Genomic DNA, 25,127 nt, shown 5'->3' with positions numbered 1-25,127 from the left:
CCCATTCAAGGGACTATGTTGGACCTTAGATAAGTCTCCAGTGGTTTCCATATACTTCCCATGATCTTCATTTTTGTGGTTGAAACCACTTGCGCACAAGTATATTCCAAGGTAAACAGTTTGATCAGAATCCTAAACCACAGCTCGTGTTGGGGGCCTTCCGCAGATGTCCAACAAGCTAGAATGGCCTTCTTACCAGTCAAGCTCACTCTACGAATGAACTGCAGCCCCAATTTTCCCAACCCCGGAACCACGTGGCGATCTATTCCAAATAACCAGAGGAGTGGATCAACAGGGAGACTCAAAGCTAGCAGGGAGCTACAGGTGTCAATCAACTCCCTCCAGAAAGGAGAAATTTCTCCACAAGACCAAAATTGATGTACATAAGTTCCTGTCTCCGCTTTACACTTCGGGCAGACAGGCAAGTCTGTTATATGAGCCAAAAATCCTCTATCGGATGCTACATAATACCTTCTCAGAAACTTAAATTGAAGTTCCCTGTATAATACATTCTCTGACCATTCGTGTATCCTCTCAAAACATTTGAAATATTCCTGATAGGTGAGTGTAAACTCGGACCACCTTGACCACTGTTGCCAACCGTTACCCGTAGTATCCATCGGAAACTCAAGAACAAAGAGTGAGTAAAAGCAGCAACAGTGGACCTCTGTGGTTTATGAACTGGGAGAACTTTATGGACCACCCCGAATGGAATTGGTCCCCCCAAGAACATCTTATGCGCGTGGCAGAAACCTCGGAGTTGTCTATAGGCAAAGTGGTCTAGTGGAGACAGGCCATAAAGTTGTTGCAATTTGGGGAAAGAGTAAGGTTGATTCGTTTCCAATGACCCACATTGATATAGCCAAACCAGTCCCTTCTCCTTCCATTTATGAAAGGTGGAGGCAGTCATTGCTGGTGGGAATAGAGGATTACCGCAAATAGGCAGAAATAGAGTAATCTTTGATGGAAGCTTCGCCTGCGCGCACAAGTAAGCCCAGGCCTTACGGCAGGCCATTAGTAATGGTTGTATCGCCAGTACTGTTGGCAAGTGGGTTCTAGGAAGTTGAAGTAATGGGTTTAAAGTTTGTCGGTTCCACCAAGAGCGAAGGAGCGGAAGGGGAGTGTAATGCGACGTCTCACCCAATATGTCCTTTACATGACGCAACAGGCAGGCTAGGTTATATCTACGTAGGTTAGGGCATCCCAGGCCCCCTTTGTTGGGAGGTTGTGTAAGAATCGTGAATGAGAAAAGGGCTTTGCGCCCATTCCATATAAACTTCCGAAATAAGGCGTTGACCCCCCTACACTCCTTACCCGTTAGCCATAAAGGGGACATCTGCAAGACATACAGCCATCTAGGTAGTAACATCATTTTAATGAGTTGAATTCGGCCTGATATAGATAAAGGTAACCCTTGCCATTTTTTCAGCAATAAGGACGTCTTCTCCATAAGAGGGTCGACATTTAAACTATGAAAGGCCCGTACATCCGAAGGGATCTGTATGCCCAAGTATTTCATAGTTGTGGACACCCATTTGAGAGGGAAAGGACCCTGCCAGTGTGGTTGTACTCGGCCCCCTACATCTAGGGCCTCTGATTTATCCTTATTGATCCGTAACCCCGCAAATTCCCCATAGCTCTCCAACATTCCCAACAGAGGAGTTAAAGAATATTGGGGGTTCGTAAAATAGATTAAAATATCATCCGCGAACTCGGCAATCGAGAACACTTGAGGGTCCGTGCCATAGCCACATATGAGCGGCGAGCTCGCTATTTTTCTAAGTAGGGGATCTATGGCCAAAATGTACAAAAGCAGGGAGAGGGGGCATCCCTGCCTCACTCCTCTCTGAATAAGCACCTCCCCTGATTTGGAACCATTAGCTGTGATATGTGATTTGGGTTGTGCATAAAGCATATGGAGGTATGCCAAAAAGTTTCCCTCAAAACCATATCTTTGCAGCACAGAGTAAAGATAAGGCCAGGAAACAGGATCGAATGCCTTTTCCGAATCTAGACCAATCACTAGAGCTGGAGAGCCTTGGGAAAGTGAAGAAGCCATTGCGGTCAACAGTTTAATGATATGTGTGCAGGCTGGCCTATTTTTAACGAACCCGACCTGATGGACAGAGATAAGGTGCGGCAGCAACAAATTTAATGTATTGGCTAGAAGCTTCGCCAAGATCTTTAAGTCGCAATTTAACAATGATATTGGGCGGTAGGACGCAGGGTATAACGGGTCTTTGCCCGGTTTGGGAAGCACAGTAATATAGGCAGTGTTAAAGAGACTGGGAAATGCCCCTTTGGTGACTGCATCATTGAAAAAATCCGTCAGATGATCAGCTAGATGATGTTGTAAAATCTTATAAAAATCAAAGGAGAAGCCATCTGGGCCGGGTGCCTTCCCCTTTTTACTCGTGGAAATAGCTTCTAGAACCTCCAAGGGTAGTATGGGTCTGTTAAGGAACAGTAATTGGGCCTTCGTCACACTGGGTAAGTGGAGACCTTCAAAGAAAGATTCCTCTTCCCTCGCTCCCCCCGGCACATCATCAGTATATAACTGTTCATAGAACTGGCGGAACACTTCACAGATATCTTTGCGTGTGGTAACCTTGGTACCTGACCGCATTCTCATGGCCGGGATAAAGGTCTTTCCCCTGTGGGCCCTGACTAGGTTCGCTAAATGTTTCCCTGCTTTATTTCCATACCTGAAAAAGTTCCGCTCTGACACCTGGAATGCCCTCTGTGCCCGCTGGTGTAGAACACAATTCAGATCCCTCAAAGCCGCAAAGTAGGCCCTTTGAGAAATTGGGGAAGGGTGAGATGTGAATTCCCGCTTGAGGCTGCCCAATTTGGTTTCTAATTCTAATATTCTGTTATAGATAGTCCTCGAGCGGGCAGCCACAAATGAGATAATTTCCCCTCTTAGTACGGCTTTAGCCGTTTCCCAAAATAACTCCGGGTTCGAGGTGTGCTGACTATTATTTTTGGCAAACTCCGACCATTTCCATTGCAGAAAGGTCTTGAAAGACTGATCCGAACTGAGAAATCCTGGGAATCTCCACATCCTTTCCCCCCCATCATGACTGTGAAAGTGTACTAGAGATGTGAATCGTGTCCTCGATCGTCTTAACGATCGATTTCGGCTGGGAGGGGGAGGGAATCGTATTGTTGCCGTTTGGGGGGGTAAAATATCGTGAAAAATCGTAAAAAATCAAAAAAACGTAAAATCGCAAAACCGGCACATTAAAACCCCCTAAAACCCACCCCCGACCCTTTAAATTAAATCCCCCACCCAAATGACTTAAATAACCTGCGGGTCCAGCGGCGGTCCGGAACGGCAGCGGTCCGGAACGGGCTCCTGCTACTGAATCTTGTTGTCTTCGGCCGGCGCCATTTTCCAAAATGGCGCCGAAAAATGGCGGCGGCCATAGACGAACACGATTGGACGGCAGGAGGTCCTTCCGGACCCCCGCTGGACTTTTGGCAAGTCTTGTGGGGGTCAGGAGGCCCCCCCCAAGCTGGCCAAAAGTTCCTGGAGGTCCAGCGGGGGTCAGGGAGCGATTCCCCGCCGCGAATCGTTTTCGTACGGAAAATGGCGCCGGCAGGAGATCGACTGCAGGAGGTCGTTCAGCGAGGCGCCGGAACCCTCGCTGAACGACCTCCTGCAGTCGATCTCCTGCCGGCGCCATTTTCCGTACGAAAACGATTCGCGGCGGGAAATCGCTCCCTGACCCCCGCTGGACCTCCAGGAACTTTTGGCCAGCTTGGGGGGGGCCTCCTGACCCCCACAAGACTTGCCAAAAGTCCAGCGGGGGTCCGGAAGGACCTCCTGCCGTCCAATCGTGTTCGTCTATGGCCGCCGCCATTTTTCGGCGCCATTTTGGAAAATGGAGCCGGCCGAAGACAACAAGATTCAGTAGCAGGAGCCCGTTCCGGACCGCTGCCGTTCCGGACCGCCGCTGGACCCGCAGGTTATTTAAGTCATTTGGGGGGGGGGGGTTCGGGAGGGTGGGGGATTTAATTTAAAGGGTCGGGGGTGGGTTTTAGGGGGTTTTAGTGTGCCGGCTCACGATTCTAACGATTTATAACGATAAATCGTTAGAATCTCTATTGTATTGTGTTCCATAACGGTTTAAGACGATATTAAAATTATCGGACGATAATTTTAATCGTCCTAAAACGATTCATATCCCTAAAGTGTACATCCACCCAGATCATTGCATGATCAGATACCCCCTGCAGTCCAATCACCACATCTGATACCAAATGAAGCCCCTCTCTCTGTGTGAGTATGTAATCAATACGGGAGAGGGAGGCGTGTGCCCTGGAGATATGTGTATAATCTTTCTCTGTCGGATGTAACGTGCGCCACGTGTCCAAGAGAGAAAACTCTGAACACAAGAAGGGGACACCCTTCCCCCTTCTACTGGGGACCACGGGCCCCTGGGGAGTCTTATCCATGCTTGGGTCAGCTGGTAAGTTAAAGTCTCCAGACACGAACACATATCCCCTTGCATGGTCAACAAGCTGCTCCAATACATAGGTGAAAAAAGAGTGCGAGTAGGCGTTGGGCGCGTAGATACTGCACACAGTCACTTCTTGGCCATTGAGAAGACCCGTCACCAGAATAAATTTGCCTTCTTCATCTTGCACTGTGTTGGATGCTGTAAAGGAGGCAGTCTTATTGACTAGAATAGCCACCCCTCCTTTTTTCCCCAACGCTGGGTTATAATAACAATCTCCCACCCAATCCCTCTTGAGTTTACCACTTTCTATTCCAGTGAGATGGGTTTCCTGTATACAGGCAACTGTTGGCTTGTGGGATTTGAGTTGTTTGAGTATTTTGTATCTCTTAACTGGTGATCCCAGCCCGTTTACTTTCCAAGATATTATTCTGGTGTCAGCCACCATCATGCTGGGCCTTCTGGCTTAATATAGGAAGACTAAATTCTACTGCTTTGCCTAGTGGCTGGCCGCACCTTATATGTCTGATTGAGAAAAGAAAAGTATGGGAATTCCCCACAACCCCGTGTCCAAATGAAGAAGTCCCAGAGATAGCAGCCTCAGACATGCCCCCCCCTACCTCTACTACTTGCACATACACATTTCTGCAAATTTGTTTGACATAACAGTTGCTTTACCCTCACACAGTCCCCCCGCCTCCCCACCCTCCCAACCCTCTTCTCAACTTCCGCAACAAATCTCCCCCGACTTTCACCCATATAGAACCTGAAACAACCAAAACAGAACTCTATAGTCCGTGCTTCACGCCCTAACCCCAGGGTAGAAGCGTTCATCGTAGATAAATCCCCTTCAAAACGGGGAAGAGATCACTGCTGCATGTGGTCAGGTGCCCCTTTCCGACCCCCCTCCCAACCCGCTGCACTGGGTGAGAGATACACAAAAGAACTAAAAAAGGAAAAAAACAATATTAAAGAGAACCCACTGTACATCGGTTTCCACTGTAACTCCCCAACGATTGTCACATCACCTTTCCAAGATACTGTTTATAGGGGAGCGGGCGTCAAGGTACAGTAATAAAAACTAAATGAACAGACTCTCGAAGAAGACTCCAGGAGAAAAAGAAAAAAAAAAGTTACACAACCAAAAAGCCTGCAGCTCCGGATCCGCTGTTCCTTAAACCCAGCGCGGCTATGTGCCGCTGCAGACAGCACCCACCATCGAGATGATTCACAGTTAGACAGTCTGTAACCGATCCATTTTGAAATAGCAATACTACCGTCCACTCTCCCACTAAATGTGGTCGACTGTACTGCTATAAAGAAAAATAAGCATGGCGGTTCCCCGCCATACAGCCAAAATGGCCGCCGGCCTCTTCGCTTCACTTTTGCAGGGTTGTCGTCAAAAATTTCTGAGCGTCCTCCGGGGACTCGAAGAAGGAGATTTGGTTCTCGTGCCAAATTTTTAGACGAGCTGGGAACTGTAAAGTGAATCGGATCTGTTTTTCAAATAGCGTGGAGCATATGGGGGAGAAGCTCCGTCTTAGGCCAGAAACCTTCGCTGAATAGTCCTGAAACAGACGAATCTTCGTGCCATCATAAGCCAGGTCCGGTACTTTACGGTAAGCTTGAATTAAAGCTTGTTTGTGAGCAAAGTTTAAAACTTTTAGGATTACCATCCTCGGTCGGTTATCCCCTTCCTTACGTTGGCCCAACCTGTTCGCTCTTTCCACTCGAAAAGAAGTGGTGAGCTCCGGTAGATGCAGAGCGTCTGGTAGCCAACTCTCCAGGAAGGATCCTAAATTGCTTTCCACTAAGGATTCCGGAAGGCCCATTATTCGAATGTTGGATCTTCTAGCCCGGTTTTCTAAATCCTCTAACTTGGAGGATTGCGCTTCAACCCGTTTTTCCAGAGCCGCGATTTTACCCGTGAGCGCAAGTGTGTCGTCCTCGACAAGGCTCACTCGCCCCTCCAACCTGTCAAAACGAGGATTAATATCGTCTAGCGCAGATTTTACATCCGCGATCTGAGTAGAGATGGCCCCCAATCTGGAATCTAATGCCTCCGTAAGGATCATCTTAAAATTTTCTGTCAATTCCGACTCTGGGCTTCTAGTCCCTGGTTTCGTTAGGGCCGCCGCCATTTTAGGATCCCCAGCACTTGCCTTGTCCTTATCACGTCTCCCGGCTCTTATCGGCATACCCGCTGGCGAGCGATTCATATAAGTGGTGATAGACATATAGGAGCTTAGCAAGAAGAATAATGCTTATTGGGAGGGGTTTTTGTGCAGATTTAGGAGCAGATTAATCGTAAAACGGATCGAGGCACCCGGAGCTCTCCTGCACACGACCGCCTCCGCTCACCACATCACGTGATCTCTCCCGGAGCTCTCCTGCACACGACCGCCTCTGCTCACCACATCACGTGATCTCTCCTCTGACATTTTTTAATTGGATCTTTCATGTCTTGTAAAGAAACGTTTTTTCATATTGGATTATGTCCGAAGCACATGAAATTCCTGAAGTTGTTTCCTATATAACATATTTAAAAAAACATGTCTCATGAGCTGTAAAAGGGGTGCTCAAACCAGTCTTTGGCCCCCCTATCCAGTCGGGTTTTCAGGAAATCTATAATGAATATGTATGAGATTTATTTGCATGCACTATCTTCAAGGAAGGTGACTTTTAAAATAAGTACGTGAGCATACAAGTGCCTGTACATATGCATATGTTATAAAACAAACAAATTGTCTGCGTACCCATTTGTGCACAGTTTTAAGTGGGTGCGCACTTATGCACTTCTTCCACATAAGAGGGGTGATTTTAGTAGGCATCCATAGGAGAGAGTCCTAGACTGACCCAGAGAGTCCTAGACTGACCCAGAGGTCAAAGAATCGTGAGCCCATTGCAAAACCTTCAGTCGTAGCAGGCAAGGGACTACCGTCTTTCCCAGTGGTACTGGAAAGGTGGCAGACAGGATGACCTTAGCAGGGTTTATTATGAGCCGAGGTGTATCAGGTACATCCTCTGTAACGAAAGACATGGAGAGGGCATCAGCATGACCATTCTTATTGGCTGGGAGATAAAGCAGTATGAAATTGAATTGAGTAAAGAAGCGGGACCAGAGTGCCTGGCGATGGTTTAAATACTGAGCATGATGTAGATACTCGAGATTTTTATGATCCATGTGTATGGTAATCTGGTGTTGTGCCCCTTCGAGCCAGGGTCACCATTCCTCAAAGGCCAGCTTGATGGCCAACAATTCTTTATCCCCGATGGCTTAATTACATTCTGCTGGTGAGAAGCATCGGGAATAAAAAGAACAGGGGTGTAGAGTGTGAGTAGTGAAGTATTGACTCAGTACGGCTCCTACTCCAACTCTGGAGGCTTCAACCGCAACCACAAATGGGTGTGTAGGGTCTGGATGGCGAAGGTTTCTTAAGGAAGGAAGACGAGGTCCTGAAAGGCAGTCATAGCTTTGGGTGACCATTGAGAGGGGTTGGCCCCCTTGTAAATCATGGCAGTGAGTTTTGTGGTCAGGGTAGAATAATGGTGAATAAAAGAACGATAGTAATTGGCGAAGCCAAGGAATCTCTGGAGAGCCTTGAGGCCTGTAGGTTGAGGCCAATCACGGATGCTCTTCAGTTTTTTAGGATCCATTCGAAACTCCTGGCTAGACACCACATAGACAAGGAAAGGAATGGTCTGTTGTTTGAAGAAGCACTTCTCAAGCTTGGTGAAAAGTTGGTTTTCTCGCAGATGCTGGAGGACTCGAGAGACATCCTGGCAATGGCTTTGAAGGTCTTGTGAGAAAACTAGAATATCATCGAGGTAAACAACTACGCTCTGGCATATCTCTGAAAACTTTGTTCATCAGGTTTGAAATACCGTGGGCACGATGCAAATCCCGAACAGCATCACAAGGTATTCAAAGTTACCATCGTGTAACTGCCCTCGCAGATCCAGACCAGATTATAGGCTCCACGGAGGTCTAATTTTGAAAAGATCTTTGCTCCTTGAAGCCTGTCAAAGCTCAGAGATCAGTGGATGTGGTTAGCGGTCCTTGAGATTAATTTTGTTTAGGCATCAGTAATTGATGCAGGGCCAGAGGGAGCCATCTTTTTTTCCCTACGAAGAAAAATCCTGCTCCAGCAGGAGACTTGGAGAGCCGGATGAACCCTTTGACCAGGTTCTCACAAATGTACTCAGTCATGACTTGGGTATCCATCTGCGAAAGGGGATAGATCCTACCCCGAGGAGGCTCCGTGTTAGGCAGTAAATTTATTGCACAAACATAAGAGTGGTGAGGAGGTAGAGTGTCAGTGGCCTTCTTTGAGAACACATCGGAAAAAAAGATGCATATTGCGATGGAAGGCCGGGAAGAGAGGACACAGTTGTCATACAAGGCAGTGGAGAGATGGGTTTCAACCAGTTCTCATAGGAAGCAGGGCCCCAATGAGAGAGCTTTAGGGTAGTCCAATAGAACTGTGGAGTGTGCTGCTGAAGCCAGGACAGTCCCAATACTTCAGGATGGATGGCCTTTTCCAAAATAAGGAATGAGATGGTTTCCACGTGCAAGGTCCCAGTACGTAGTTGAATGGGAGCCATGGTGTGGGTAACCTACCAGGGAGAGGTTCCCATGGATAGATGAGAGTAATAAGGGCACTGGAGAATGGATGTGGGGATCCACAGGTGTTCTGTGAGTTGCTTAAAAATGAAGTTCCCACCAGCCCCAGAGTCCACCAATGCCAAGGTGTGGAACTCCTGGTTGTCCATCTTGATGGACACAGGAACAGTCAGTGGAGCAGACATTGAAGTCAGGCCTAGGAGTAGTCCTCCAGCAGAACCTAGGCCGTGGAATTTCTTGGACAGACAGAACACGAGACAATGGCATGTCCAGGCTGGCCACAGTACAGGCAGAGGCCGGATTGCTGTCGACGGCATCATTCTTTAGGAGAAAGTCTACTCCTCTGCTGGATTCTGTGGTGTGCTCATTCTAGGAGAAGAAGAACTCCGAGCTCAGGACAGGCCTGGTGCAGACTTCCGAGATGCTCTGGACTCTAGAGTGTGCTCTTGTAGCTGACGGTCGATACTCCCAGTGAGATCAATCAAAGAGTCCAAGGAGGAGGGCAATTCGCGAGCTGCCAAATCGTTTGACAAAGTTCCTCATGAGAGGCTTCTAGGAAAAGTAAAAAGTCATGGGATAGCTGGCGATGTCCTTTCATGGATTGCAAACTGGCTAAAAGACAGGAAACAGAGAGTAGGATTAAATGGACAATTTTTTCAGTGGAAGGGAATGGACAGTGGAGTGCCTCAGGGATCTGTATTGGGACCCTTACTTTTCAATATATTTATAAATGATCTGGAAAGAAATACGACGCGTGAGATAATCAAATTTGCAGATGACACAAAATTGTTCAGAGTAGTTAAATCACAAGCAGATTGTGATAAATTGCAGGAAGACCTTGTGAGAGTGGAAAATTGGGCATCCAAATGGCAGATGAAATTTAATGTGGATAAGTGCAAGGTGATGCATATAGGGAAAAATAACCCATGCTATAATTACACAATGTTGGTTTCCATATTAGGTGCTACAACCCAAGAAAGAGATCTAGGTGTCATAGTGGATAACACATTGAAATCGTCAGTTCAGTGTGCTACGGCAGTCAAAAAAGCAAACAGAATGTTGGGAATTATTAGAAAGGGAATGGTGAATAAAACGGAAAATGTCATAATGCCTCTGTATCGCTCCATGGTGAGACCGCACCTTGAATACTGTGTACAATTCTGGTCGCCGCATCTCAAAAAAGATATAATTGCGATGGAGAAGGTACAGAGAAGGGCTACCAAAATGATAAGGGGAATGGAACAACTTCCCTACGAGGAAAGACTAGAGGTTAGGACTTTTCAGCTTGGAGAAGAGACGACTGAGGGGGGATATGATAGAGGTGTTTAAAATCATGAGAGGTCTAGAACGGGTAGATGTGAATCGGTTATTTACTCTTTTGGATAGTAACAAGACTAGGGGGCACTCCATGAAGTTAGCATGGGGCACATTTAAAACTAATCGGAGAAAGTTCTTTTTTACTCAACGCACAATTAAACTCTGGAATTTGTTACCAGAGAATGTGGTTCATGCAGTTAGTATAGCTGTGTTTAAAAAAGGATTGGATAAGTTCTTGGAGGAGAAGTCCATTACCTGCTATTAAGTTCACTTAGAGAATAGCCACTGACATTAGCAATGGTAACATGGAATAGACTTAGTTTTTGGGTACTTGCCAGGTTCTTAAGGCCTGGATTGGCCACTGTTGGAAACAGGATGCTGGGCTTGATGGACCCTTGGTCTGACTCAGTATGGCATTTTCTTATGTTCTTATGTTCTTATCTTTAATCCGAGGACTCAAACCTTCAAGAAAGATGGAACGTAGACAGTCAGAATCCCAATGTAATTTCGAAGCGAGGGTTCGGAATTCAATAATGTAGTCTGTTAAAGGGTGAAAGCCTTGTTGGAGATGAAGAAGAGATGACCCAGAAATGGCTCATTGACCAGGGTCTTTGAAGTCGGACTAAAACAGGGCCAGGAACCCTGGAAGGTCTCGAAGGACTGAGTCTGCTCACTCCCAGAGGGGTGATGCCCAGGCCAAAGCCTTACCATCCAAAAGGGCCAGGATGTATGTAGTCTTGGTGATTGCATCTGGGAAGTAAGCTAGTTGCAGGCAGAAGTGCATATTGCGTTGATTCAAGAAACCCCTGCACATAAGAGGGTTCCCTGAAAAGCATGGGGGTGCCAGCAGGGGCACGGTCAGCCGAGGAGCCAGCGTAGAGGTGGAAGTATTGAGCTTGATAGACGTTGGTGGCTGTCACGGTAGCGTCTAGATGAGAGCTCAGGTTGTCTATGGCAGCTGCCAGAGACTTCAAGAATTTTTGCTGTTCGCTGATCCTTTGTGCCAGGCCAGGAATGGCCTGGAGGGCCGAGACATCTGCCGGGTCCATGGACTTGTCAGTCTGTTATGGTTTTTGGGAATGTGGACCCTTGGCCCAAGATGAGAGTTGTTACCACCTGTGGGGAGGAGCCCCACAGGTCCACACCATCAGGAGGCGAGGTCATGCTCAGCAGGGAGCTCTGGGTGAGACTGTGGAGAGGCCCAAGGATCCAGGAGGGATTCCCACAGTAGATAGACAGGTTGGAGATATACCTGGGTAGAGACCCTGGGTAGAGAGGGGAAAGGTGCTAGGCCAGCCGCATAGCAGGAAGCGTGAGACTGGCCGTGCAGGAGGTATTCCAGAGAGGCAACCCTGAGGGGCAGAGCTGAGCAGAGAAGGAGGTGCTGATGCAATGACGTAGGCCAAATTGAGGAGCAGGGAAGTCCGAGTCAGGTCTCCAATGATGAAGTGTGCGCAAGCCCAAGGAGCAGGAAGCACTGACAGTCTCTGTATGCATGGAAGCACTGCCCTGAGGAGCGGGGAAATGCTGGCAATCTCTGTATAGCACATAGGCACAACCCTGAGGAGCAGGGAAGCACTGAGGTAGAACTCCCGAGTAGTAAAGGTGTTCCAGGGGGCAACCCCGAGGAGTGGGGAGCCTTGCAGGGTAGGACTTCCAGAGGCACAGGGCCAGCCCGAGGAGCAGGGGAGGCTGGAGATCAAGTCCCCATAGAGTGCACACACTGGCCCCCGAGGAGCAGGTACCAGACAGAGTCCAAGTCCAAGGAGTCCAATAGCATAGCCACAGGAATACGGAGGCAGGAGCTTATAGAGACGTATGGAATTCATTGCCAAGTCGGCTAGCTGGAGGAGAAGGTGGAGCTTAAGTACCTAGATCCAATGACATCATCAATCAGGGATGCCCCCAAGGTTCCTGCCAAAGAGGCTTCAAAAGAGGGCCTGGTGGCGCATGCGCATCTAGGAAGGCCCGTAGTCAACGTGGGTGGTGGCAGCATCTCGGCCACCATGAGGAGACATGGAGAATGCGGCGGTGGAGACAGCAATGGAGCCTGCGCTGTGAGCAGACCCGAGGAGGGCAGGAGAATGGTGCAGGATGTGAGTAGATGCGGTCGCAGCCATCTGCGACCGACGGTCATAACAGTTCCCTTGAGGACTGCCAGTAGACCCTATTGTAGTGAGCATCTGATGTGGTCTGTGGGTTAGCAAGCGGGATCATGAGCCAGGTTTTGAGTGGCTATCCTCTATCACCTTTAGGGGAGAAGGCAGAGACAAGCAGAGCTAGATGTGCCTTAGTGTTAGGCAGTGGGGCAGTTACTTGGTTGTGGATGGAGTGGGCCTCCTGGGCCAATGCTGTTTCTCCACCTAGATAAGAGGCAGAAAAAAGAGAAGAGATTTGTTGATGTGTGGTGGTAGTGAAAAATGCATTTCTACCAAGAAGCCAGCCCCCAGTGATGTGTGCTTTCTGGAAACAGTCATTAATTCCTGACTGTAAGAAGATTTAACCATCATGTCAGGATCACATAAACCTGGGCAAAACATTGATCATGATCTCCTTGGTATCACAGACCATGTGAATATTGAAGGAGTGGAAGCCTTTGTAGTTGTGGTAGGTGGCTTCATCACCTCTTGGTGCCCTTATTGCAGGGCTTCTCAAACCTGTCGTTAGGACCCCACAGCCAATTGAATTTTCAGGATATCCACAATAAATATGTATGAGATAAATTTGTATACACTGAGGGGTAGATCTTTAAAAACTACACGATCGCGTACTTTTGTTCGCGCACCAGGCGCGAACAAAAGTACGTTGGATTTTATAAGATACGCGCGTAGCCGCACGTATCTTATAAAATCCGGGGTTGGCGTGCGCAAGGGGGTGCACATTTGTGCAACCTGCGCGCGCCGAGCCCAGCGCGGCCTGCCTATTCCTTCCGAGGCCGCTCCGATTTCGGAGCGGCCTCGGAGGGAACTTTTCTTCGCCCTCCCCCCACCTTCCCCTACCTTACCCACCCCCCCCCGGCCCTATCTAACTCCCCTCCTAACTTTGCGCACGTCGGCTGGCAGCCCCGCTCCGTCCTCCGGTCCCGGGGGCTGGTCCGGAGGCCTCGACCACGCCCCCGGGCCGGCACCACGCCCCTGGGCCCGCCCCCAAAACACCGCGAAACGCCACCGAAACACCACGTTGTTTCGGGAACGCCCCCGGACATGCCCCCTCCCTCCCCTTTTCAAAAGCCCTGGGACTTACAAGCGTCCCGGGGCTTTACGCACGCGGGCCTTTTAAAATCCGCCCCTGAGTCTTCATGATATCCATATGTATCTCATGCATATTCATTGTGGATATCCTGAAAACCCATCTGGCAGGTTTGGGAAGACCTGCTTTATAGGGATGTGGGTGCAATCAGGGGCGGATTGGCCTATTGGGGCTTCAGGCATGCCCTGGTGGGCCGGTCACCCCAATCACGTGATAGGTGTTGGTCGCGGCAACCTGTGCCTAGAGCGCCGAGACTTAGGGGGCGCCACTGCAGGCTCCTGGGCCCTCCGTTGGACCACCAGGGGGGGCGTTGGGAGAGTGGCATTGGGGGGGGGGAGCAGGGTGAGTGGAGGGCTGGTTGCCTGCCGCGGCACCCCCTAAGTCTCGGTGCCTGGTCTCCAGATGCGCTGATCTTCCTTTCTTCGGCCACATGATCAGCTAGAGTGCCTGCGCCAATCTTCTTTCTGTGTGTATATGAGATCTGATGTGTATGTGGTGAGTATGTGAGAAAGGAATGGTGCTTCTCTGTGTGTGTGTCTATGGTGTGTATGTGAGAAAGGAATCTGCCAGTTTAAAAAAATGAAATGTGATAATCCATATACCTCAATTTTTGTACTGGTAGCACAACTTTTGAAAAGTTGGATGAAAGTTGAAATTACTGAATTTTAAGCATCCCTCTTCTGGAAAATAAAATTTAACAAAGTGGGTAGAGACAAATACTAATTCGGAATGGTTAGTGCTCACTGTCGGGAGTTAGCGTGCCCTAACCCAAAAATCGGGGCCCCCGAAAAATAAAATCCTGAACCATGGGAAAAATGAAATTCCCGCAGAGGGACCCCAAAACAAAGCCCAAGACGAAGACCTAACCCGAAGCAAAACTCTATCCAGCAATACTGTGCCATTCTAGTGAAAGGTTCCACCTATGCGCTACATGAGACTCCTGACGAAATTTTTCTTTATAACATATTCAATGATTACTTATGTGTTCTGGGCAAAGGCAATTGATTGCCAGTTTGGGTTCCCTGACACTCCCCCCATCTCCTCTGCATCTTCTCCTAGCCTGCTGCTGTGTCTACTTATCCAGAGTAGCCAACACCACCAAACACATGGTAGAAACAAACTATGCAAGTCTGAACTTCATGCCTAAAATAACTGTAATAAATATATCCTCATTTTTCTGATGATGTTCATGCCTATTTTGAAAATAAAATAACTTACATATGTGCAAACCACACTCTGGCACAGCGCAACATGTCCATTTTTTTGCCTGTATAACTTTTATTGAAAGTAGATATACATGTATATGTGACCTACATAGAAACAGAAATGAGGGCAGAAAGGACCAAAAGGTCAATCCAGTCTGCCTAGTAAGCTTTTAAAATAATAGTAACTGCCACTCTTTGCAGATTACTCCCATGTCTCTCTTAAGAGTAGTAACCTGTTTGGGAAACATGACTTACATGCGAATGCTTCATATTTGTGTGGTTTATGCTGTTTTTGCATGTATAACTCTTTTCAAATTTCACCCTTAAGGATATGAAAGTGTGCTGCTTTTCCCAGCCATCCTGAGATAGATTTTAAATGGTACCCCATTTTGATTCACTTGGGACAAACGGACAATACAATTCTAATAAATAAATATTAGATCTTACAAATTTCTTACTAATGGTTTTGATTTGGAACTTCAAGATCATGGTTTACAGTTCAATTGTCACATCAATCATACATCTTACTCCAACTTCAGATATGCTACTCAGAGTAAAACTCTGGGGGGGTACATTTTATAAAAAAGCGCAAGCTCATACTTTTATTCGCGCACCAGGTGCAAACAAAAGTATCCCGGCGCGCACAAGGGGGTGCACATTTGTGTACCTTGCGCATGCCGAGCCCTGCGCGCGCTGCCCATTCCCTCCGAGGCCGCTCCGAAATCGGAGCGGCCTCGGAGGGAACTTTCCTTCCGCCTCCCCCCACCTTCCAATCCCTTCCCCTACCTAACCCACCCCCCCTCAGCCCTATCTACACCCCCCCTTTATTCCCAAAGTTATACCTGCTCGAAGCAGGCGTAACTCATGTGTGAGGACTGGCTGCCAGCGCACCAGGTTCCGGTCCAGGGGCTTGTCCGGAGGCCATGGCCATGCCCCCCGGAACGCCCCCAGGCCGGAACCACACCCACAGCCATGCCCCCGGAATGCCCCCGGATGATGTGCCACCATGACACGCCCCCTGACACACCCCCGACACGCCCCCAGGAAAGCCCCGGGACTTACGCGCGTCCCGGGGCTTGCACGCACCGCCGAGCCTATGCAAAATAGGCTCGGTGCGCACAGGGGGTTTGGGTTAGGTTTTCGGGGATTACACGCGTAACCCTTTGAAAATTTACCCCTGGGATTTTAAAAGCATGTAGCTTTTTCCAAGCTTACTCAAGGAAAGGATCTTCTGACTCATTAGCTACAGAACACTTTCATTTTAAGCAGGTACTGCCCCAGGAATCATTTCTATACCTGCCGTACTATAGGATAAAGAAATAGTATTAATTTCTAGTATTAATTTTTAGACGTAAACTTTTCATGAAGACTGTAATCTGTAAGCACCTGTATTTATTATAAGAATTTGTATTTACTATTTATATTTATTATTTAGCTATTAACATTGTTCTGTTACCACTTGGTACTATTTCTCTCCTTTACCTCAAACTCTAAGTTCCTACTAAGTTAGCCATGTTATTTATACCCAATCGTTGGATGTAATTGTATATTTGTTTAATTGTTCAATCTGTTTGATGTAATTTTCTGTTCCTTGTTCTGTGTAAACCGAAGTGGTATGCACTAGTGCATGAACTCCGGTATATAAAAGCCTTTAAATAAATAAATAAATAAATAGTCCTTGAGTGCCATAAATGGTCAGGTTTTCAAGGTATTCAAAATATATTTGCATACAATTAAGGATGTGTACATGCAAATTTATTTATTTATTTATTTATTTAATGGTTTTTCTATACCGCCGCTCATCAAAGATATCACGTCGGTGTACAAGGAACAAAAATACGCAATTGCGTGTACATATAACAGGATAATAATAGATTAATTCTAAATTACATTAAACAATATAAAACAGTAACAAGAACAAATTATTTAGCTAATAAAAAGATAATGTAAAACAATATAATATAGATAACTATAGCAGCATAACTAAATCTAAAATCAAAAAGTAATCTAAGGGGGAAAGTGGGGAGGGGAGATAAATGAAATGGGGAGGGAAAAGGAAGGGTCAGAAAAAAGGAGGGTCAGGAAGGAGTGGGTTATATACAAATATATAGAGGGCAAAATAAGAGGTTATAAACAGATAAACAGGTAAAAGGAATGAGTAGAGAGGGGCAAAGATAAAGTAAGGGTTGAAGGTAAAAGATTAGTAAAAAGACAGAGTGATATATAAAGTAGAGAGGAATAATAGAATGCGGTAAAGAATATTTAAGGGAAGGGTATTAGTTGAGAGAGTAGATAGATAAGTTGACAGACAAAAATGGGAGGGGAAAGAGATAAAGGTTAAGAAAGATCAGATGCGATAAAATGAGTTAGCAGGAAACAGGTAAGAATCAAGTATAGGCTTTAGTAAAAAGCCATGTCTTAAGCTTATGTTTGAAAGTCTTAGCGGACAGTTCAAGGCGCAAGTCAGTGAGCATAGTGTTCCATAGCTTAGGGCCAGCTATGGAAATGGCACGAGCTTTGGTGGAAACATATTTAAATTGTTTAGGTGGGGGAGTTTGAAGAGTAGCAATATAGGGATTTCTAGTTGGCCTATTAGAAATGTTGAATTGAAAGGTATTGGCGGGCCAGTTCATTTCTGGATTGTGGAGGGATTTGTGAATGAGTGATAATATTTTGTATTGAATACGGTAGTGGACAGGAAGCCAATGTAATTTCTTAAGTATAGGGGTAATGTGATCCCTTGTAGGTGTGTTAGTGAGAATGCGAGCTGCCGTATTTTGCAGAATTTGTAGTGGGTTTATGGAGTTTTTAGGTAGACCTAATAGAAGCGCGTTACAATAGTCAATTTTTGAAAAGACCAAGGATTGTAACACAGTACGAAAATCAGTAAAATGAAGTAATGGTTTAAGTTTCTTCAGGGTATGGATCTTAAAGAAACACTCCTTAAGGGTTGCATTAATAAATTTTTTGAGGGACATTTGATCATCTAGTAGAACTCCAAGATCTCGGACTTGTTGAGAAAAGTGTGTGTGTGGCGGATTAATATTAGTTGAGGGAGTAGCATGTAGGGGGGTAGGAGGTGAAATAACCATAAGTTCTGTTTTTGTGGAGTTAAGGGCAAGCTGGATTGTATTAAGGAGGTTGTTAATTGAAATGAGTGTGGATTGCCAGATTTCAAGAGTTTTTGGAAGGGATTCAGTAATGGGAATAAGAATTTGTACATCATCGGCGTACAAAAAGTGAGGTAATTTAAGGTTTGAGAGAAGATGGCAGAGGGGTAGGAGGTAGACATTAAACAAGGTGGATGATAGTGAGGAGCCTTGTGGGACTCCCTGCGCAATGAGTATTTATTAGGGGTATTCTGCAAATGATTTGCATCCCTCAAGGACAGGAAGTAAATACCATTAGGGTAGAATATGTTCCTTAGAGTGTAGATAAGTGCTAAGTGATCTAGTACTTTTTTTAAAATAAATAAATACATAAATAAATATGATGTTGGGAAGTTCTTCTTTACTCACTCTTCCAGGTCCTTACTGCTCAGATGCTTATATAGATAAGACAGCCTATTCCTTTCTGGTTCTCTGGGCTTCACTAAGACACTGTCTTTCATGCTACTGCCATCGCTTATGGAAATTCTCATTAATGGGTTTCCCGCAATTTCTGTAGTTTTTTCAATATTTGCCAATAGCCAGTAGAGTTGCAGCTTCACTTTTGCCTCTAGAGCTTGAATGTTGTCTGAGATCCTGGCTAATGAATGCAATAGTCCTTTCAGAGTGATTAATATTCCTAAAGGCTTTTTTTCTTACCCTGAAAGTAGAGTCTTTTCTTTTCTTTTTCATATTCAAGTTTTTGTTGTTTCCATTAAGTAATAGATAAAGCTGCAGGGTATATGCAAAAACCTCTAACATTTTGAATGGCTTATCCTAAGTCAATGAAGATGACATTTTCAACTGGTTTCAAATTAAAGCATACATAGAAATTGCTTAGGCATATACTCTGTGCTATTTAACAGTTCTTTGAAGTACCATATTAGCTATTGTTTCACAGATACAAGAATATTATGCATGATTGAATAAATTTAACTACCTAGTTCTGAATGGCAATTGGCCTCTTCTGGTGGTTGGGATGGGGATTTGGCCAAAAGCTTTTTAAGATACGGGATGGGACCAGTATCCATTTGGCATGATAGTTTTTTTTTTTCCCCTCCAGTATTCAACAGTGCTTTGAGCTGCACATTTACCTGGTTAACTTTTTCCTGATAACTTTCACCAAGTATATTTGGTGGGATAATTACCCACTGAGTATACAGACCAAAGCTGGTAGGTAAATTTTAGATGGCTAACTTACCACTCACTGCATGACTGAATATTGATTCCTCAATGTCCTCATAAACTTCCCCTTGTGTTGTGGGGATGCAATGGTGCAAACAGTGGCAATGAAGCTGTTTACCAAAGGGAAAGAAAATCATTTGGCAAGTATCGGAGATGGACTTTGTTGTGAATATTGTAAAAGAGCTGCAAGTGTTATCATTTGGAAGTATAGAAAGTACTATAAACATGAATGCTATTATCAACTTTGTGAATAAAATGGACATGTTGAGAATACCACTTCAATTGGAATTTGTTATACTCTGGTGGTATAGTGTGCCCTTGGTCCTCGGACCGAGCCCAGACCTTCAAGGCCAAGCCGAGGGTTGACGGTGTGTCCCATGATGGCTGGACACGGTCTTGCCCTCTGCCAGGCCTGCAAGCTCCCAAGGCCAACACCCAAGGATGTTGTAAGTTGAATGGTCCTCTGACCATTCCAAGCCCTTTTGCACCTGCTGCGAGGAACAGCATGGAGCAGCAGGCCTGGCCTGAGGTTGAGGGCAGATGGGCCTTGACACGTAGACAGGACTATGGGCAATGCGACGGCATTGCAGACAAGACTGGGTTGATGAGACGGCATCACAGACAATACACTTGGTTGATGCGATAGCATCACTGACAAAGAGACTTGGTACTTGACAACAGCTGGGAGGAAGGACATTTGCACTGTCTCTCAGGGTGCCCTACTCAGCCCACCTTCACGGCCGGACCCAATGGGCTGGTCGCGGACCACCCTGTCCCACTATGCGACCTACACAGCCCGAGGAGGCTGGTCACTGACCACAAGGAGAGCGGGACAAGCGCGGGGAAGATCCAGGCAAAGAGGAACTCCAATGACGAAGCCGGTGTCATCCAAAGCTCCCTCTATGGCTGGCGAGAACAGAGGCTCAGGAGCACTCGGGGACCAATCCCACCTGCAGACCGCTCCATTCTTGGGCACACACCATCCGAGAACCACAGCTCTACAGGAACAGAAGGCTCAGGAGCACCAGACGAAGATGCTGGGAACAACATCTTGGAAGGCAGGCACACCAAGAGGTGAAAGATCATGACGACATCAAAATGTGGACCGGGACCTCAGGCAAAACATCAAGACACGAAGACGTGGTAGAAGCAGACGAGACGAGGAACTCAACGAAGAACAGAAGACCTTACAAGACTCTGGCAGGCAGGAGCCTCCAGAGGGATGTCACTCAGATGCAAGGCCAGGAACAGACTGATGGAGCAGCCCTTTATAGGGCTAAAGCAGGAAGTCCCATTAAAGGTGGGGCCAGCACACTTCCTGTGCCTGGCCCTTTAAATCTGGCAGAGAGGCACGGGCCGGCACCTAAGAAGCAAGCAGGAAGCTGTGCAGGACCGCGGACAGCGGCCTGCATTGACGTCTGTGCATATGGACGCAAGCAGGGCCTGAGGAGCAGGCCCTGATGTCGGCAGCGGCTCCAGCCACTGCGGGGAGCCCCGGGGGCGGCTCCAGCCGCCGGATGGAACCGGGGGAGAGGCAGGGAGGCCGCGACTCCGACCACGGAGGAGAAGGTGATCCAGGGCGGCCTCCGGGCCATGTGGGGCAGGTAAGACCACGGCTCCAGCTGCACAGGAGGCCCGATGGAGGTGTCCTGCCGCGTTGGGTGAAGAAGGCAGTGTGGTAAGTGAGTCTGCTCGAGGGGGGACCCACGGGCAGCAGAGTTCATAACAGAATTGCCTTTTTCAAATTGGCTAATAAGATTTTGGAAAAAAAAATAACCATAATCTAGGTACAGAGAGATGGCAATTTTGTAAGATAATTTTCATTGAAAAATTACTTGTTATCTGGATCTACAGTTTTGTTTTGTTTTTTAAGTTGCCTACCCTGTATTCAAGTAAAACTATGCATTTTGCTCTACATGCATAGTTTTCCCACTTCGCTAAGAAACATTCCTGAGGATGTGTTTAGGTTGGGGAGAAAATTAACAAACATAAGTTTGCATTTTCAAAATTATCCTTAACCCCTGAGCTGAGGTCCTCAGTGAAATGTCCATGAGCCATCCTCAATTCCATGGGCTTAAGATAGTCACACTTCTCACACACTTCTTAATTCCCTTTTTGAGTTTCAAGATTCCTTGTCAGGAAGGATTATTTCCAAGGTCCTGAGCATTGTTAAGACAATCTTTGAATGCAACAGTAATAATCACACTGGAAGCTGATTATGGTTTCCAACTTATCTTTACTGACAATTGATAATGGAATAGTGACATTACTATTTATATCTCCACGTGAAATCCAATCCATTTACATGTTTAGCTCTTTAATAGTTAAGTGACTTTTAAAAGCCTTAATGCATCTTTTCTTTCAACTCCTACTTTAAAATGCTGTCCTGATCCTAGAGGTGTAGTTCCAAGACTAGTGTCCCCTCACAGGACTCCCAATGACCATGCATCAAGTTATGGGCTTAAAAGTTAATGTTCCTCCTGATGCTAAGCCCCTCTGAAAGCCCAAGCTTCCCTGTTAGAGGAGGGAAAGATTACTTTCTGGGCCCTGAACACTGTTCAATAGCCAATCCAAAATTACAATCTCTTGTAAACAGGAACAATAATCATGCTGAAAGCTGATTTGGTTTGCAACTTCACTTTAACTGATTGAATATGGAAAGTGCTGAAAATATCCAATTACAAGTTCTTGTTATTTGCAGCCCATTTTAAAGGTTTTAGTTCTAATAAATGTGTGACTTTAATCTTCCAATTTAATTTATTCAGTTACAGATGCCAATGAATGTTTCTTATTCCTGATTCATTCCAATTAATGAAGTAGAAGTGTCCCATTCTCCCAGAATTTGGTGGATATGATTATCTTTTCTCAATTTCAGTGTATGCATTTAAGTAAAGACCCATCTTTCATACCTTAGTCCAGTTTTTTAGACATTCTCCTTACTTCTACTGTATGCATACCTCCATACTCCTTTCTTGAACATTTTGACCACTTCCTCATACAATCTACGATTAAACAGGTAGGTCCAATAATGAAACAAAGAAATGAACCAGTTGAATTTAAGTACCACCCACCCTATAACACCAAAATACTAAAAGACAAATTGCAAGAAGAACTAACATATTTCAATTACACAAATATCTGTGATGCAACAACCGCATGGGTAAACAGGACAACTAAATTGGAAAATGAAATAAACCCCATAAGGAATACCTGCATTAAAGAGACAAAACAAACTAACCCATGGCACAATGAACAAATAAAAGGAGTAAAGAGGATCCTGAGAAAAAAGGAAAAAGAATGGAAAAGAAATAAAACAGCAGAAAATTTAACAAAATACAGAAAACACCTAGCCTACTACAAAAAAGTAATCCCAGAGACCAAAAAGAAATATTTCAGCTCTAAAATAGAAAAGTTTGCTAATAATGCTAGAACTCTGTTTAACATAGTCAATGACCTCACCAGTGACAACACAAACAAACATCAGAACTTACAAGAAAATTGATGCAATGAAGTAGCACTATTTTTCAAAAATAAAATTGAGAATCTAAGAACAAAAATCCCGAATACCACTAAGCAAGAGATTAAGATGCAGACAAGGGATGTAAAAAAATGGTCAACGTTTGACGAGATATCAAATATTGAAGTCGAAAACATGATAAAAAAAGCTGACACTATTCCCATAATTGAACTAAAAGAATTAGCCAATGTAGCAACACCAACTCTAAAAAAAAAATCATTAACCTCTCCCTAGAAGAAGGCTTAATGCCTGACTGCCTAAAAGGGGCCATTATCAAACTGATCATCGACCCCCTAAACTTGAACAACTACAGACCAGTCTCAAATCTATCTCTCATAGCTAAATTAATAGAAAAAACAGTCCAAAAACAACTTTCAGACCATCTGGAAAGAAATAACATATTTTACCCTGCTCAACATGGATTTCGCAAACACTATAGCACTGAAACATTACTAGCACTATCTGACAACACCTTAAGAGGCTTTGACACTGGAACACATTACACCCTGGTTCTATTAGATCTTTCTGCAGCCTTCAACACTGTCAACCATGAAATACTAATCAATAGGATTCATAAACAACACAATAACCTGGTTCAAATCATATTTAAATAATAGATTTTTCCAAGTTCAAATCCAAAACTCTGTATCAGAAAAAGTAAATTTGCAAACAGGAGTTCCACAAGGATAAGCCCTGTCTGCAACACTCTTTAATATCTACCTTCTCCTACTATGTCACCTGCTTGCAGGACTTGGAATCATACACTATATATACACAGATGACATTCAACTACTGTTACCAATTGACAATTCAGTTGAAGAAGCATTAAAACTGGCCATTATGTACCTAGATATAATCAAACAGCTACTAAATCAAATGGAACTAGTAATAAAAATTGAAAAAACCGAATTCTTACACCTTGAATGAAAAAAACATATACCCCATCCAATCTCCGATAACAATCAAAAATAATCAAACTGTGGATTTAGAGATGAAAGTACGAAATCTGGGTGTAATAATTGATCCTGAACTGAACCTGAAACAACACATCTCTTTGAAAGTAAAGGAAGGTTATGCCAAATTAATGGTCCTCAGAAGATTGAAACCTCTACTATTTATTTATTTATTTAAGTCTTTTCTATACCGTCACTAAGATATATACCATTGCAACGGTTTACATGTAGGCACATAAGTAATGTTGGAGTAAGCATACTATACTACATTCTAATAGGTGCCAATAAGTTTTGGTTATATTAAATCATCAAAATACGCATAAATGTTTAGTGATGTAGGTTCTGGCCAGGTGTACCTGGAAGGTACTTTACATGTAAAAAATCTAATTTCCTGTGTTTATTATTTCGTTTGTTGTGTGCTAAATTTGTTAAAATATTATAATGCACATTTTTGAGAATAGTGCTGTGTGCCGGCGCTCTTTTGTTTTTTCCAGTATATTTTCTATTCTCCGGTCTCTTTATAAAAGGTTTGTTTAAAAAGCCATGTCTTTAGACTTCTCTTGAATGTTTTGGGGTCTGTCTGTATCTGGTCTCTAAAGGCATTGTGTTCCAGAGTGTGGGTCCTGCTAAAGATAATGCCCTTTCTCTTACCTGGGCTAGTCATGCTGTCTTGACTGAGGGAATGGTTAAGAGAGCTTTGTTTGCTGAACGAAGGTTCCTGTGTGGGCCACGTACCCATAGTGCAGTGTTTAGCCAGTCCGCTTTTTCATCATGTATTAGTTTATGTATGGTGCATAGTGCTTTGTATTTTATCCTTTGTTCTATGGGTAGCCAGTGAAGTTCAGCCAGAGTTTCAGTTATATGGTCTCTTCTTCTTTTTCCAGTTAGTATTCTAGCTGCTGTGTTTTGTAGAATTTGAAGTGATCTTATTGTTGTATTTGGGAGTCCTAGTAAAAGTGCAATACAGTAATCAGTACTGGAGAAAACTAGTGCCTGAAGCATTGTTCTGAAATCAGCAGGAGTTAGTAGCAGTTTAAGTTTTCTGAGGATCATGAGTTTAGCGTAGCCTTCTTTTACTTTTAGCGATATGTGTTGTTTTAGATTATTTTTGAGGTCCATTATTATTCCAAGGTTCCGTACTTTTTTCGCTAGTTCTAACCCTGACAAATTTCCGTACAGTTCTACAGGCAATGGTTTTCGCTAGCACTGATTATTGTAACTCCCTGCTACTAGGATTATCACAAGTAACCATTAGACCACTTCAAATACTGCAGAATTCGGCTGCCAGAGTATTAACAGGAAAAAAGAAAAGAGACCACATTTCAGGAACACTGGCCGAACTACATTGGCTACCAATCGAACAAAGAATACAATATAAAGCACTGTGTATAATTCATAAACTATTCTACGATGAAAAGGCAGACTGGCTAAACACAGCACTTCGGGTACACGTACCACACAAATCTAA

Source organism: Rhinatrema bivittatum, chromosome 2 (genome assembly GCF_901001135.1).
Source record: "Rhinatrema bivittatum chromosome 2, aRhiBiv1.1, whole genome shotgun sequence".
Lineage (NCBI taxonomy): Eukaryota > Metazoa > Chordata > Amphibia > Gymnophiona > Rhinatrematidae > Rhinatrema > Rhinatrema bivittatum.
Note: the sequence above shows the minus strand (reverse complement) of the source record.